This window comes from Alligator mississippiensis, chromosome 10, assembly GCF_030867095.1.
Source record: "Alligator mississippiensis isolate rAllMis1 chromosome 10, rAllMis1, whole genome shotgun sequence".
NCBI classification, from domain to species: domain Eukaryota; kingdom Metazoa; phylum Chordata; order Crocodylia; family Alligatoridae; genus Alligator; species Alligator mississippiensis.
In genome coordinates this window covers 72,130,198-72,144,795 of record NC_081833.1, presented here as the reverse complement: position 1 = coordinate 72,144,795, position 14,598 = coordinate 72,130,198, and the positions used below count along the sequence as shown (strand labels likewise).

At 42.1% G+C, this 14,598-nt stretch overlaps 1 long non-coding RNA gene across 4 annotated transcripts in view; it reads right to left on the bottom strand.

The window, feature by feature from the left end:
• Positions 1-828: 828 nt before the first annotated feature.
• Positions 829-14,598, bottom strand: part of LOC106740243 (uncharacterized) — a 105,288-nt gene continuing 91,518 nt past the window's right edge. For 2 of the 4 annotated variants that reach the window (XR_009455307.1, XR_002090510.2), the window contains one exon: positions 829-4,022. This is a non-coding gene — a long non-coding RNA (uncharacterized LOC106740243). Of the gene's footprint in view, positions 4,023-12,891; positions 13,019-14,598 lie in introns of all 4 variants that reach the window. The other 2 variants (XR_002090511.2, XR_009455308.1) reach the window with 2 other exon arrangements.

Below are 14,598 nucleotides of genomic sequence, written 5' to 3'. Positions count from 1 at the left end.
ACCCAGCCACCCTGTGCTGCCTTCCCGGACATGTACATATGACAGATTTTCTTTGTCCATAATGGGACAATTTGCCATGACCAAACTAAAATACATCAGAGGTGGTCTAAGTTGCCACACTCAAAAAAACTGACACAAAAAAAACATTGTGCACATGTACATGGTGATGCCATTATTCTAGTCTAATGGTGATTTCTTGTCATTTTTTGTCACATGTACATGGCCATGCCATCACGTGTACAATTACCCTGGATGTCTACAGGATTTCAGCAATGGTTCACCAGGCTTAGGTTGGCTGGAATATAGAGTGCTATTTCCATGGAAGTGCCTAGAAGTGGGCCAAAGAGACCAACCAGAGTGCCACAGCCTATTCATATTCATGGAGCTTAGATCATAAAGGTGCAATCCAAGCACAACAGCCTGCTAAGAGTCCTGTTTTCCCAGCAGCTGTGATGTGTCATTGTGCAAATATGAACTAATTAAGCCCTACAGTCCATCTGTATTGCTGTGAACAGATGAGAAACCTGAAGCTAAGAGACATGAGGTTGGCAGTAAGTGAATAGCAGAGGCAGATTGAGATGTCCTGTCTCCATGCTCAGCCCACTTGAGATGGGCCTGTAAGCTTTCCTGGGCTGGCTTTATGCTGTCTAGGTTTAGACTGTCCCCTTCAAAGTTATACCATTGCAAACTGAATTAAATATACCACTTATTCTTTAAACAGGGCAAAACCTCTTCCGGGGTACACTAGCTCAATTCCAGAGTAATTTAACTGACTTTAATGGAGTCATTCTACCTTTGCACCAACATCACCAAAAGAAGGATTTGGTCTGCAGTCTTTAAATTTTTATTCGTTTGAAATGTAAGAAGCAGGCCAACTTGGATGTAGGATCCAGAACAAAGCCCATCTTCAAGATTGATTTTGCTTTCCACAGAAAAAAACAACATAAAGTGATTGGTTCAAATATTTATCACCCGGCTAAAAGAGGTACAAGATACCAAAGAGCACTGTAGCACATACACCTTACGAAGGAGGATATCACATGGCTGACCTTCTTTCTTTCATGTTTACTCCAGCACATTTCTTATTGATGGCCACCAGCTCTGTAAATTACTGAAATTAGATTGTCCAAGTAATTTAATACCCTTCAATACTGGCATGATGTAGGTTGAACAGATGGCTGTTCCTACAACCTCGGATGTACATTCACCTTAAGTGTGAGGTAGAATCTACAGTGGGGAGACCACTATTGGGATTTTTATTAGTTTTATCAGGGCAATAACATTTTGCTGGAAGGCAGTCAGGCTATTTCTGGATACCACGTGCACTGCAGTTCATCACCTGAAATGCGAAGGAAATTGTCACAGCCCATCAGACAGCAGAGGATGAAAGCCACTCTCCTAGATAAGCGAGGCTATGTTTGGACATAGAATAGCAAAGGACTTTTCTATCAGCACTTGGCAAGGAGTAGGTACATTTTACTCCAAGACATCTAAAATTTACTATGGCAAGAGGACGAGCTGCTATAGAAGCTGGAACAAATGAGCTAGAGGTGGGAATAAATCAATACATGAATATAGGAAGTCACCCGAACTGGAGAGTGCAGAGTTTTAGATCTAGGTGCTTATAAAACAAATAACATCCAAGCAAGAAATGGTCCATCAGAGTTAAGCTGAGAGCAAAAGTCTGCTCTCAGTTTTCCGCCCAGAGCAGTAACAATTGAAAAACACACTGGGATACATTCTGCCCTTCCTTACCTGGTCCCAGCCGGCAGCTCAGCCCCCAGCCATGGGAGAGGCGGGCGGGCTCCACGGTTTAGCACTTCTGAACAGCAGCAGATTTTTCACAGAGCATTTTGGGGGTGTCTGCAGCAGCACTATACCTAGATTCCTAGCAGGCCTGGGAAAACTTTTAGTATTGGGCCCCCCTTCACCAGAAATAATGATAATAATAATCATTATTTTCACCATTTTTGGGCCCCCTTTCTGTTTGGGCCCTGGGCAGATGCCCATTTTGCCCATGCCTATGTCCGGCCCTGGTCTGCAGAAAGGCAAGCTTACACCTGAGTGTGCAGCAGTGTATTCCAGAACTGTTAAAGCAATTCTCCTTCTTTAGAGGACATCTATGACAACACTCAGCTGCTCTGTTGCTGACAGAAGCATTAGCATGGGTAATTTTTATACAAAGGCCTTGCATTGGGTATAGTGTAATGAGACCAGTGACACCACTACTTTACTTGAATCCTTCCTGTTCATGAAGGGGAAGGAAGCTGGGATAGCCTGCATAGATTCTGGGAGGCATGCCCTAAAGAACCTGCCGCTATTTTTAACCAGCTAGGACAACCAGATTTGGCCATAGAAACATGTTTCTTATAGGCTTTCAGCTACCTTCTGGACTCTCTGTATTTAATTCACACCCATAATTCACACCGTTCAGTAATGGATCCCATTTGTCAAGACAACCAGGTTATATTCCAAATGTTACCTTTTCATAATATGGATCATTGGAAGAAAGTGATGCTACCACCTGGAGAGAATTATTTTCTCTGCAAGCCACAAATATGCTTTTATGGGGCTTATCTCCTTCCTTGAAAATACGTTGTATAGTCCAGTGCTGTGACACAATAATGAGAGCTGTTAATATTATTACAGTAAATCTGGCATCTTAGTTTAGAGATGTTTTTAATAACCCAACAGAACTAAAACCTGAGTGCTTGATGTACAGAGTAATAGCTAGCTACACAAATTATTTTCACATTAAACCCAGTTGGATCATTTCTAAAGACTGCTGCTGTCAGCTCCTAATGATTTGTACATTTTAAGCTGGAATCTATAGCTATTTCATAGGCAGAATTTAATAAATGATTCCCCGCCACATAGGTGGAAGTATTATCTTGCTTTGGTGCTCCTTTTAAATTCTGTTGAAATGTAGTATTTAATTCTAGTAATCCATTTAAATGAAGGAAGGTTTATGTTATCTCTTATACAAAATATATTTGGCATAATGAGTGGATTAATAACTTTAAAGCCTGGAGGACAAGAAACAAGAGTTCTTCTGTAAATATAGCTAGAAATATTCAGAGCATACATTCTCAATAGGACCTGGGTCTGTTAATTTTATGTAGCTCATTTACAATCCAGCCTATTTTTGTGCTGCTATTTTTTGTTAAATAATTATTGTATATATGCCTTGCCGTGATATTCCATTATGCAAGCAAGCCTGCACTTTCCATGCTTGGCATATTATTGGGTTGTCAGAATTGCCTTATAAGAAAATGGTTATAATTCTCACCAGGGCGCTGACCCATTTCCAAGTCAATAGCACAATGTCCATGGGCATCAGCGCAGCAGGACTGGGGCCTCATTATTTTTATTTGCATTGCTGTCATGCCTAGAAGCCCCAGGTGAGACTGCTGTGCTAAGTGCTACCAAGGCATACGTGAAGAGACAATTCCTGCCCCAGGACCTAACAATGCTGCTGTCCTCTACAATAAATGATGTAGCCACAGGGCTCTAAATTGGATGACTGTGTGTGGCTATAGAGTGGTTTCCACATTCCCTTAAAGCAGTGGGCTTCCAGAATGGCTCTCTCTCCTGGATCCCAGACAACCTTATTCTCTAAGCAAAGACTTTTCAGGCAGTGGGGAATATAGTTGTACCAATGCAGGCATTTTTTTTTAATGTGCTGCATTAACTTCCCCCACCTTCTTTGGTACAGGAGTTGTAGTAAGCTGAGTATGGGAAACTGTTGGGTACCACAGCACCCATGAGAGAGTCTATAAATGAAATGCATTGTTGTCAGACTTACCGATTACTTATTTCTATGCACAAAAAGCTGCAACCCCTCCAGACCTCTGTAAGTCTAAACTAGTTGGTACTCTGTTCCATTGTCATGAAAACTGCCGTTGTACATGTGCGTTTTCTCCCCTTGAGTCATCCGTGAACGGTGCATTTTTTTGGCTTCTAAGTTCTTGTACATTTATTTATTTTGCTCCTCCATATCCCAGTTATTTTACTGAGAGAGTCTAAAAAAAGAAAGGCAGAAAAGCAAGTGTTTAATGTTTCAATGTGGAACCATATCATGGTGTACATTTAGCATCTACCATAATTTGAGGACAAAAATTTACCAAGTTCCATCAAGCTCTTTCCTCATCTTACAGAGTTTCATTATTTTTTCTGGGTTTTATTTGAATATATAATTAAACATACCAAGCAACAAGGACAGATTTTTAATGCTATCTACTGGAACAAACTATGAAGGCCATAAGTGGATTCTGCCTCTTCTTGAACACTTCGTGTTAAGGCTGTGCCTTCCTAGGAGACATGCTGTATTCAAACACAAATCACTGAGCTCAATATAAGAGTAGCTGGATACAATTCTATGTATCCTGTTATAAAGGAAGTCAGAATAGAAGACCTACTATGTCCTGTTTGACCTTAAAATCTATCAGTCCATGCCCACGAGTATGTATAGACATATAAATACTTTGCCATAGGCTTCACTGGAAACAAGGTAAGGTTTCTTATGTGATTTTTAAAAATAGGAGGTTGCTTAAGAATTAAATAGTATGAACACTGCACATCAAAGGGTGGCAACCTTCTGCAGGCTGACTGTCCCCTTGTCCCTGCTCTGAGCAGAGAGGCTGATCTTTTGCCTCCCTCCCTCCCTATATACTCCATGTACTTATAGCATACTTTAGTTTTAATAAGCTAAGGTTAAGTATTCTGTTAGTGAATCATGCTTTGTAGATGATTTTAAGAGTGTACTAGTACACTAGATTTCACAGTACCGCATAGGCTAGGGACAGAAATTGCACATAAACCGATGTAAGTGATCAGAAACTGGTTCAGATCTGTAACACGACAGAAGTTCAGTGCACATAAACTGCTTTCAAAATGGCCAAAACCAGTTAAAGATAAACCTGGATGGATGCAGTATCAGACTTAACTGATTTAGGTGAAATTGGTTTATTGAATGTCTGTCCCAGATTCAAATGAACTCCAGCAGCCCAGGATGCATTGTACCTCACTCACAACACTCCCCACCCCCCACTAGGGTGGGCAGGCTAGCCTTGGCCCAAGCTGTCTGCTGCAGCAGAGCAGGGAGGTGTGCTCTAGCGCCCCCCCAGCTCCTGAATTGAGCCACACTGCAGGCATGTGGCTGCATTTCTGGAATCAAAAGTGAATGTTTGTTCACTTGCTTATTGGTTCAATCTAAGTAGCTTAGATTAACCTGCAAAGATTGAAGCGATTCAGCCTTGGGCTTTTTGACTGTCTGTACTTAGCCTAAGTGCCTAAAGATTGCCTGTAATTCTGTATTCTTTTCCTCTGTGACAGCTTTTTATTCTTTGGAAGAGCAGAAAAAATGAATGTAACAACCACAACAACAATAATGCAAATTAACATTGTGAAATAAAGTATGTAAATCATGTCCCTGGAAAGGTGAATGACACTAAATTGTTACTCTGGATTAGTTTAGCCATATTGCTATAGTGCCTAGATTTGGACTGAGGCCCCACTGTGCCCCAGCTATAATGTGCTGGTGATCCATGTAACAAAATGAGAAGTCATCTGATAAAGCTTTCTCAAGCTCCTTTAACCAATTTACCTTTTTCTATGATTCTATATTACCCCTCCCACATTCAGTTGCTGCTAGGATGGCTTCCAGCATTATAAATCATTGAGCACCTTCCAGGAAAGTGAACCTATCACTAAAACTTTTCTTCTGTCCTCCAGAGCATGAAATCTCCACTAACATAAGCACAGACTGTGGTACAGTATGAAGAATATTCAGACCTCGAACAATGACCTGTTTGAAGTCTCTGCTGTAGCAACCCTGCATGGCTAGAATTAGAGTTTTCTACAATTTACAAAAGAAGATTAGCAAATTTTCCAGTGGGATGCACAACAATTGACTTGCTTTTAGCACTGGAGGATGCCAAGAGATCAGTATAGAGCTGTGAATTTTTATAAATAGGCTATTTTAGACAGCATCTCTGAAGTTTTCAAATGTCTTCTTTTTCTTCCCTTCAAAATAGTTTGCCTTCAGTTTGCCAGGGGAAAAAAAAAAAAATCAGAAACAGAGTCTTCCTGAAATAAGTACAAAATACAGTTTTCTGTTAAAAAGGTATATACAATGGATGAGGACGGGATGCTGAACAAAGATACCATTGGAGTCACTTAGGGCGACCCACCATCCCTGTGCAATCATACTAATTTTTGTGCAATCTCATACTAATGAAATAATGCAAAATAACTACCTGAATGTGTTTAATTCAGAAACCCCTGGGGGAAAATGGGTATCTTTTCATTGACTTTAACAGGATTTTTGAATCCTATATACTTATTTTTAAAAGCTGACACATTCATATCGAGACATATAATATTAATAACAGTTAAAATGTTGTGGCAAACTTGCTTATCAAGCTTGCAGACACTGGACTCGTATTTCTGTCCATCTCAGGCTGTCAGAAAACTGAGTTTCTTTTCATCCTTCAAATATGAAACGGTCATTGGCATATTTAAGGCATTAAATATCAATGCCATTAAATACTAAAATGCCTCCCATCCTGCTGCTTTAGATTCCTCTACAGTCTAGCAAAAAATGGAGTTCCACATGTATAAAATGCAAAACAAGCAGGGCACACCTACACCTTGCCCTCCGGTGACGTAGCAGCATACTACTTTACTGTGTGGCACACTACGGCAACATAATGATCATGTGTGTCTACACATGATCACCAGCTATGTCACCATAGCGATGCACTTCCTGGCTATAGTTATACTTACAAAGATTTTATATGTGAAACAGAGATGGGCTCATACAACCCATGACTGGGATGGTTTAGTCAGGAATGAAGCCAACACGAGCAAGGAGCTGGGCTAGATCAGTGCTTTTTACCCGGTGTGCCACGGCACGCCAGTGTGCCATGAAGAGCTCCCTGGTGTGCCATGAGAATTTTAGAATAAAGAGAAGAAAGTTCTCCAGCCACCCAGTGCTAATGAATAAGCCTCAGTGATGAGATATTCACAGAAGACTCGCACATGTGTTGGCTGTGGAGGAGAGGGAGAACCAGCCGAGCAGAAGGAAATTCATCTACTGCACGTGTTGGCTGTGGGGGATGCGCAGTTTGTGAGGCTCTGAACAGCTGTGTCATGGCAATGAGCCACAATGAGTTCATAAGTCTGGGGATGGGGAATGCCTTAACAGGTGTGTCACAGAACATTTTTATTCATGTAGGCGTGCCTTGGGCTGGAAAAAGTTGGGAAACACGGGACTTAATGACCTCATGAGGTCTCTTGTGGACTGATTTTCCTATGATCCAATGACAAAGGTCAGCTGACCTCTCTTATTGTACATTAGTGCTCAGAGTTACAGTTTAGGATCAGTCCATTTTATAGATATAAGGGCCAGTCATAAAATTTAGAGCCAGGTAAGAACCCTCTCATCTGCAGAGGTCAGTTGGTTCAGAGCCAGGAAGCTAGGTCTACCTTTAGCATGAAATATGCCTCCACTTTGTAAGTATTCAGGAGTTGGGATGGTGGACATTAGCAACATACCTGTGCAGGCTGGAAGCAACCAGAATTCAGATTGGGCTAAAGGGTGGACCTTCCAGAAGGGATAAAACTGCCATTCTTCCATGTGAGGAATGGTAAGGTGGCTTTTCCCTTCTTCTTAAAGTGGGAGGAAGGGTGGGATGAAGGGAGTAGAGGACATTTCAATGAACTATTTCATAAGAACTAGAAAGTTAAAAATCTTCCTATTGCATTAGTAGAGCTTCCAAAACTAGGCTGAGCATTCGTGGATGATACATGTGCCACCAAGTAGCTCTCTCCAAGTATCCCCTTGTGTTTAAGAATGTAGCGGGACTGTTTCAGCATAGGGAGGGTGGTGACACAATAGATAAAGCATCTGATGAGTTTAACCCACCAGACTGGCCAAATGAGCTAATGGTGGCCAGGGCTGATAGAAGCCACTCAGGTGGACCATTGTCTTCAATTAAAAGTGTGTGTGTGTGTGTTTGGGTGTGTAATGCTTCCTCAGGAAACCATTTTCCCCTCTAAAATAGAGAGTTTTGGCATCAGTCTTCTTTAATGTAATAGTTACACGGTCACATAATAAGGATAAAACATGAGAGCATAGCTGCTGCATGAGGAAATTTCAAATTTCTTAAGGCTATTTTTTTAAGACAGCAAAGCCCCCATTAGTCTCCCTCTCCTTGCAAACTTAATTAACTGTAAAAGGGAAAAAAACTGTCAGCCTTCACCATCTGCCTGATGAGTTTGGTTTCGTCTTTCAGTTTCTTTGGGTATTTTCTGTGAGAATCAGGTGTGCATGAAGAAGACATCAAAACACCCATTGTTTCGAGGTTCAAATAAACCAACCCCCCCCCCCCAAAAAAAAAACAACCAACAACTAAAGGGCTCCTATCACACCTTGTTTCTGAGATCAGTCCAATCCCTGAAAAAGAGAGATGCTCATTGAGTTTGCTTCCCTAATGAAGTCTCTGATAGTCATTCACTCCAGCTGAGCTCAGCCTCAATACACCCCCGGGATAACTCCTCGGACGTCCTTGCAAAGGCGGCAAACACCTGTGTCAAACATTCTCCCTGGCGAGCAAGACAGAGAGCATTTACCTCTTGCTTTGCCAACCATGATGTACTCCACTGCAAATTGAGATTTAACTTTCCTTGCTCCCCCCCACCTCCAACCCCGCTCTTGTTCTATCTTCATTCATTTTGTTGGTACCTTTGCTTCCTTCTGCCTGTTCTTTCCTTTGATGCTTCCTGCTCATTTGTTCCACAACTTCTGCTTCCCTTCACTTCCCCTGTCTCCTCATCTGTACCTGTTTCCAGATCACTTGTCATTCAATCAATTTGTGTTTCAATCTCTCTTTGCCTGACTGCCTCATGCCTTTCCTCTCTGCCTAATCTTTCCTCTCTCTCATCTACCTCTCCCCCCACCCCCATCACACAGATGCTGTCAGATACACAAGACCTGCCTCTGTAGCTCAGTACTGACAAGCCTTTGAACCTCTTTTTATCTGAGGAAGAAGTCAGAAGCCTATCATTTCTAGCTGCTTTGTAGATGGGGATTTCTTTTTCAGCAGCAATGAGTATTGGTATGTGAAGACAGCCTATCAGTCTAGTCTGGGTTTTACCACGAGTACTACTACTGTGAATTGCATTTCATTGCATTCACGTTTTTTGTCCCCAGCTCTTCTACAGTTCCCTGGTAATAATGATAAAGAACCTGAAGAAAGGCTAGCAGAGGAGTAAGATGATCCATTTCTGTTCCCATCTGGCCATGGATACATCAATTAGCATTTTCCAGTCAAGAAACACTGGCAAAGCAGTGATGGAGGAAAGATAAGGCAGAGACTGGCAGGTGCTTTACAAGAAGCTGTTCCCAGAAGGGGGTCGGTGTTTCTTGTTGCTGTGCCCCAGACCAGCAGCTGCCCTTGAAAGGCAACGAGCCTCAATGCATTACAGGTTGGAGTGTGGATGGCTCTAGAATTTGTGTAGAGACATAAAAATGGTCTGGGCTTAGCTCATCCATAGGTTGGGGGCCAAAATGCTTTGGTCACCTATATTTCAGCAGTCAGAGCTGATTTCTATGATATTCATAATTAGTGGCACCTTCAAGAAGGAGTGCTTGAACTCCAGAATCTATCTCCCACCCTGGAATAGAAGTGAGTTCCTGAGAGCAGAGATGCATAGATGTTAGGGGCTGGAAGGGACCTCTCAAGATCACCAGGTCCAGCCGCCCTGTACTCGGGCAGGAAAGACACTTGGGGACAGCTGACCCCAGCAACATGAGTGTCCAGATGTTTTTGAAGATATGCAGAGTAGGCAATTGTACCACCAGACCCTGGATGCTCAAGTTGTAAAGAAGTTTTTCCTTATGTCTAATCTAAAGCGGTCTTCTAGCAATTTATGCCCGTTAGTCCTAGTCTTCCCCTGGGAAGCCCTGGTGAACAGATGTTCTCCCAGTCCCTGATATATGCCCCTTGTATACTTAAAAGCTGCCACCAAGTCCCCTCTGAGTCTTCTCTTCTCCAGGCTGAAGAGACCCATGTCTCTCAGCCTCTCATTGTATGGTCTGCTCTCCATACCTCGGACCACACGTGTAGCCCTCCTCCAGACCCTCTCAAGCCTCCCCACATCCTTCCTGAAGTGCAGTGCGCAGAACTGGATGCAGTACTTTAGCTACATCCTCACCAAGGCTGAGTAAAGCAGGAGGATGACATCCTTAGTCTTGTCTGACATGCATCAGTAGATACATGCCATTGCTTTGTTTTCTTTGCTGGCTACGGCATTGTATTAGTGCCTCGTGTTCATTGTATGGTCTATCAAGCCCCCCAGGTCCTTTCGGTTGCGGTGCTAGTAAGCGTAGCACTGTTGAGCTAGTAAATATTTTGTGGGTTGTTTCTCCCCAGCTGAGGCACCTTACACTTCTCGGTATTGAACATCATCAGGTTTTGATCTGCCTTGCGAGCCTGTCCAGGTCAGCCTGTATCCTCAGCCTATTCTCCAGCATGGCCACAGTCCTGCATCATTTGGTGTCATCTGTGAACTTTGCCAGTCTGCTGTTAACACCCAAATCCAAATCATTAATTAATATGTTAAAAAGTACTGGTCTGAGTACTGAACTCTGAGGGAGGCCACTAGTCACGAAGCGCCATGTTGACTATCTATCTAGCTATCTATCTAGCTATCTATCTAGCTATCATTACTCTCTGGGTCCTGCCTCGGAGCCGGTTTCCTAGCCACCAGAAAAATTGGGTTATTGATGTTGCAGCTCCTCAAATTTACCATGAGCACATTGTGGGAGACCAAGTCAAAGCAGAGTTAGAGGAAGTCAGCAAAGTCTAATATCAAATATATTGTTCAAGGAGTTGCCAGTGTTTTGCTCTAGCTCACAGATCCCCCATAGCCTATTCTCCTTGAATCCTTTTTCATTCTGCTCTGCAAATATGCTCTCATATTTTTAATAGCCACTCTGTATGTTACAAGCTTTCTGGAGACACATGTGAACCTGAATAACAAGCAACTCCACAATACATTTTGACACAAATGCAACAATTTTTTTTACACATGCAAAAAAACAAACATACAAAACCCCTCAGGATATGTCATTAAAACTGGAGCAAGAAAGTCATTGTGGTCTGTTTGGAAAATACAGACATAAGCCAACAGAATAGGCCAGAAAAACAAGGACTTAGTTTAACCTTGTAAGGATGGCTTTCTGCTATAGAATCATTACATTCAAAAGGAATAATGTGCTTCTTTCATTTCCAGCCATGTGGACAATGCCAAATTAATATATAGGTCACACTAGAAAGTGCTTAACTCCAAACAGTAGGCCTTTGAAAATGGTTTGATGTACTTAATTTAGTCCCCTGGTTCAGTTCTCCATAATCCTGGTGTGTACACCATACTTTTCATCTGCTGTCTTTACATGTCCTAATGCATCTGCAGCTTTTAAACTGGCTCACCTCATTTTTAGAAAAGTCTTGTTACGCTCCATGAATAGCAACAATAAAGCTATGGGGAGGAATTGATGTAGGGTCATATTTGTCATATTTTCAAAAAAGTACCTTCACAATTTTAGAACATTAACCCTGAGACTTGAATGCATAGGCAGCGACATTTGGGCAATTCTTTTAACTTAAAAGAGAGGCAGGTTAGCTGTGTTAGTCTGAAATCAGGGAGATGGTAGGGCAGGGTTACGTTTTAGAGACTAACTGTTCAGAGGGGCATGAGCTTTCATAGGCAACAACCTACTTCATCCCACAGACACACACACATATAGATAGACCAATATATATACAGTATATACACACACACACATACATGCACACACACACACACACATAGATACACACACACACAGATACATAAATATATATACAGTATACACACACATATTTATATCAATATATACAGTATACACACACACACACACACACACACACACATATATATGGCATAACTTCAAATTCCTTCCATTTCCTGTTACTTAATATGGGTCTGATTTACAAAGTTTCGGCATTTTTTGCCAAAGATTTTATTCCAACTGGTAGCAATTTTTATTGTAAATGTGAGCAAAAACTGTTATGAAATTAATCATTGAAACTCTTTATGGATTAAAAAATAGATTTGGGTAAAAATAGCTTTGTAACTACTGAAATGCGTGAACATTTTTTTCAAGAAAACTTTAGGAACATTGACAGTTTCACAAAACCTTCGCCCCCCCACTCCCCGTAAAAGCCTGTTTCTAAATAAAAACCCCTGTTTTGTTCAAGTGATCTCTACTAATCCTATAGATTTTCAACAATGCACTCCGTCCTGAAACAGGCAAAGCTCCAATAACCCCGAAGAGAATACTACTGACACAGGAACAAAGACTTTGTCCTCTTGAGAAGAAAGAAACAAGGACGAGTTGAAGCAGCTTGAAGCAGCCCTGTAACCTCTCTACCCACCTATCGGTATCCTTCCGGTGGGGCAGCATGCCATTTAACACCTCTTCTCTTGGCTCCTCCCACAAAACCACCTCTGGCTCCACCCACATTTCCCAGCCCATCTAGGGGCCACACAGATATTTTGCTCCTTTCTATCTCTGCACAGCCCCACTGTGGCACGTTCTTCCTATCTGTTCCCTTCTGCCTACCGTGATGTGGGGAGAGTGGGGGAGAGGAGAAGCATTGGTCAAGGCACCTGAGTGAGAGACTACCCAGGCCTCTCTCTCTCCTGTTGCTTAACCTCTCCTGCCAGAATGCGCCCCGTTCTGACACATAAGCAGCAGATAGGAAATCAGCTTTTGCAGAACAGTAGATTGATATTTGAAAGAGCTAACAGGATAAGCATCTCAAATACCCAGCTATACCCAACCTTGGCAAGCAGCCACTTTTCCGCTCTGAACCTATCAATGCACTTTGGTAGGAACTCTGCAGAGGTGCACAGCCCAGCTTTGTTTCTCGGCAGAACTTCTCGACAAAACACTTCTCAGCACAACTTCCTACAAAAAAACGGATTAACACCAACGATTAAAAAGTGATATTGTTCTTTTCCCCTGCAAAGTGTTTTTGTCCTCGACAGCTGAACCAACTTCTGTTGACAAAAAATGACATCCTCCCTCAGTGTGGAAGAAATCAGTCAGTTAAGGCCCATTCTTAAAACATACTAGCATAAAGTCATGCCTGGCATGACTTTATTGATTTTAGAGCAGTTATATGTAAGGCTTGAACTTGGACCACTCAGTCATCTCTGGAAGTGTTGAATCAATTTGCAGAACAGAACCACATTACAAAATCAATCAGAAACTTACCACTGAAACATTTTTTGGAAATGGAAAATATTTTGGGGAAAGAGCAGAAAATATGCAAAAAATTCTATTTTCTTCCACAATTTTCAGATTTTTGATGGTGGGGAAGAACTCCAGAAACATGAAAAACTGAAAATATTTCAGTTTCCAGCAACCAAGAAGCCAGAGTTTTTGGGGCAGATATTATCAAAGCTCAAATAAGTTCTAGTTTTCAAGTTGGATTTTTTCAACAAAACTCATATTTGAAAAAAAACCAACCCTTTTTGACAAAAACAAAAGCATGTTCTTCTTTCACTGATTTTCTTTTTCTTGCAGGGAACCCCCCCCCCACACACACACACACATTTTCTTGGTTTGACCTCTTTCAATTCAATTGCAATACAGAAATGTTACATTAAATAGTCCTTGAAGTAGGAACTAGGAACCAGGGGTGCCTTCTCCCACGTTCATACTCTAACCACTACACAACCGACTCATGCTGTCTTCCTCTTTCTCTTTCTTTCCACTTAGTTCAATAAATCTTGAACCCGTTTCTGCAAAGTGTAACAACCTCCAAGAGGAAGAGTTCCCAGTTCCCACCCCAAATAACCTGTAGCCCAATACGTTGGGGCACCCTCCAGGGAGGAGTTGGGAGATGTGGGTTTGAATCTCAGGCTGAGGTTTGAATTCATCTGGATTTCCCATGTCCCAAGAGAGTGCTGTAACCACTGAGCTAGTTTATAAAGAGAAGAGGGGGTGACTCTTCCTCTTCCAGTTGTGTCAAAGACAGTCCCAACTACTGCTTTTGTGCGTGGCCTTCCTGCAATAGGTACCGGTGTACAGGACCCATCTGTTTCAGGTCTAAGAGGTAGGTCCTGATCTAATTTAGGCATGTAATAGGCACCAACTCACCAGTACTGTGAGGACTAAGGTGTTTCTGGGGATGTGCAGGAGCTAAACTTTAGGCAATCAGGTAGCTTTACAGCTGAGGCACTTATGTAAGGTGCTCCTAAGTTTACCTGGAAGTTGAGCATGGAGTTTCAGGATCAGAATTTGGACACTTAGGTCCTTTTTTCAGATCTGCCTCCTCGTCTCTGTAGGCCTCCAATTCCCTATCCTTATCTCCCAGAGGGATGCTTACATTGTGATCGTGAAGTACTTGGGTATCATAGTAATGAGGTTATAGAAGAATGTCAGGTAGAAGAACAACTATCCCAGCCTTTCTTCTGGACGCCACCCGTCCTTCCCTTCTGTCAAGCATCATCTTGGCCGTCCATAAAGCCAATTTCTTCCAT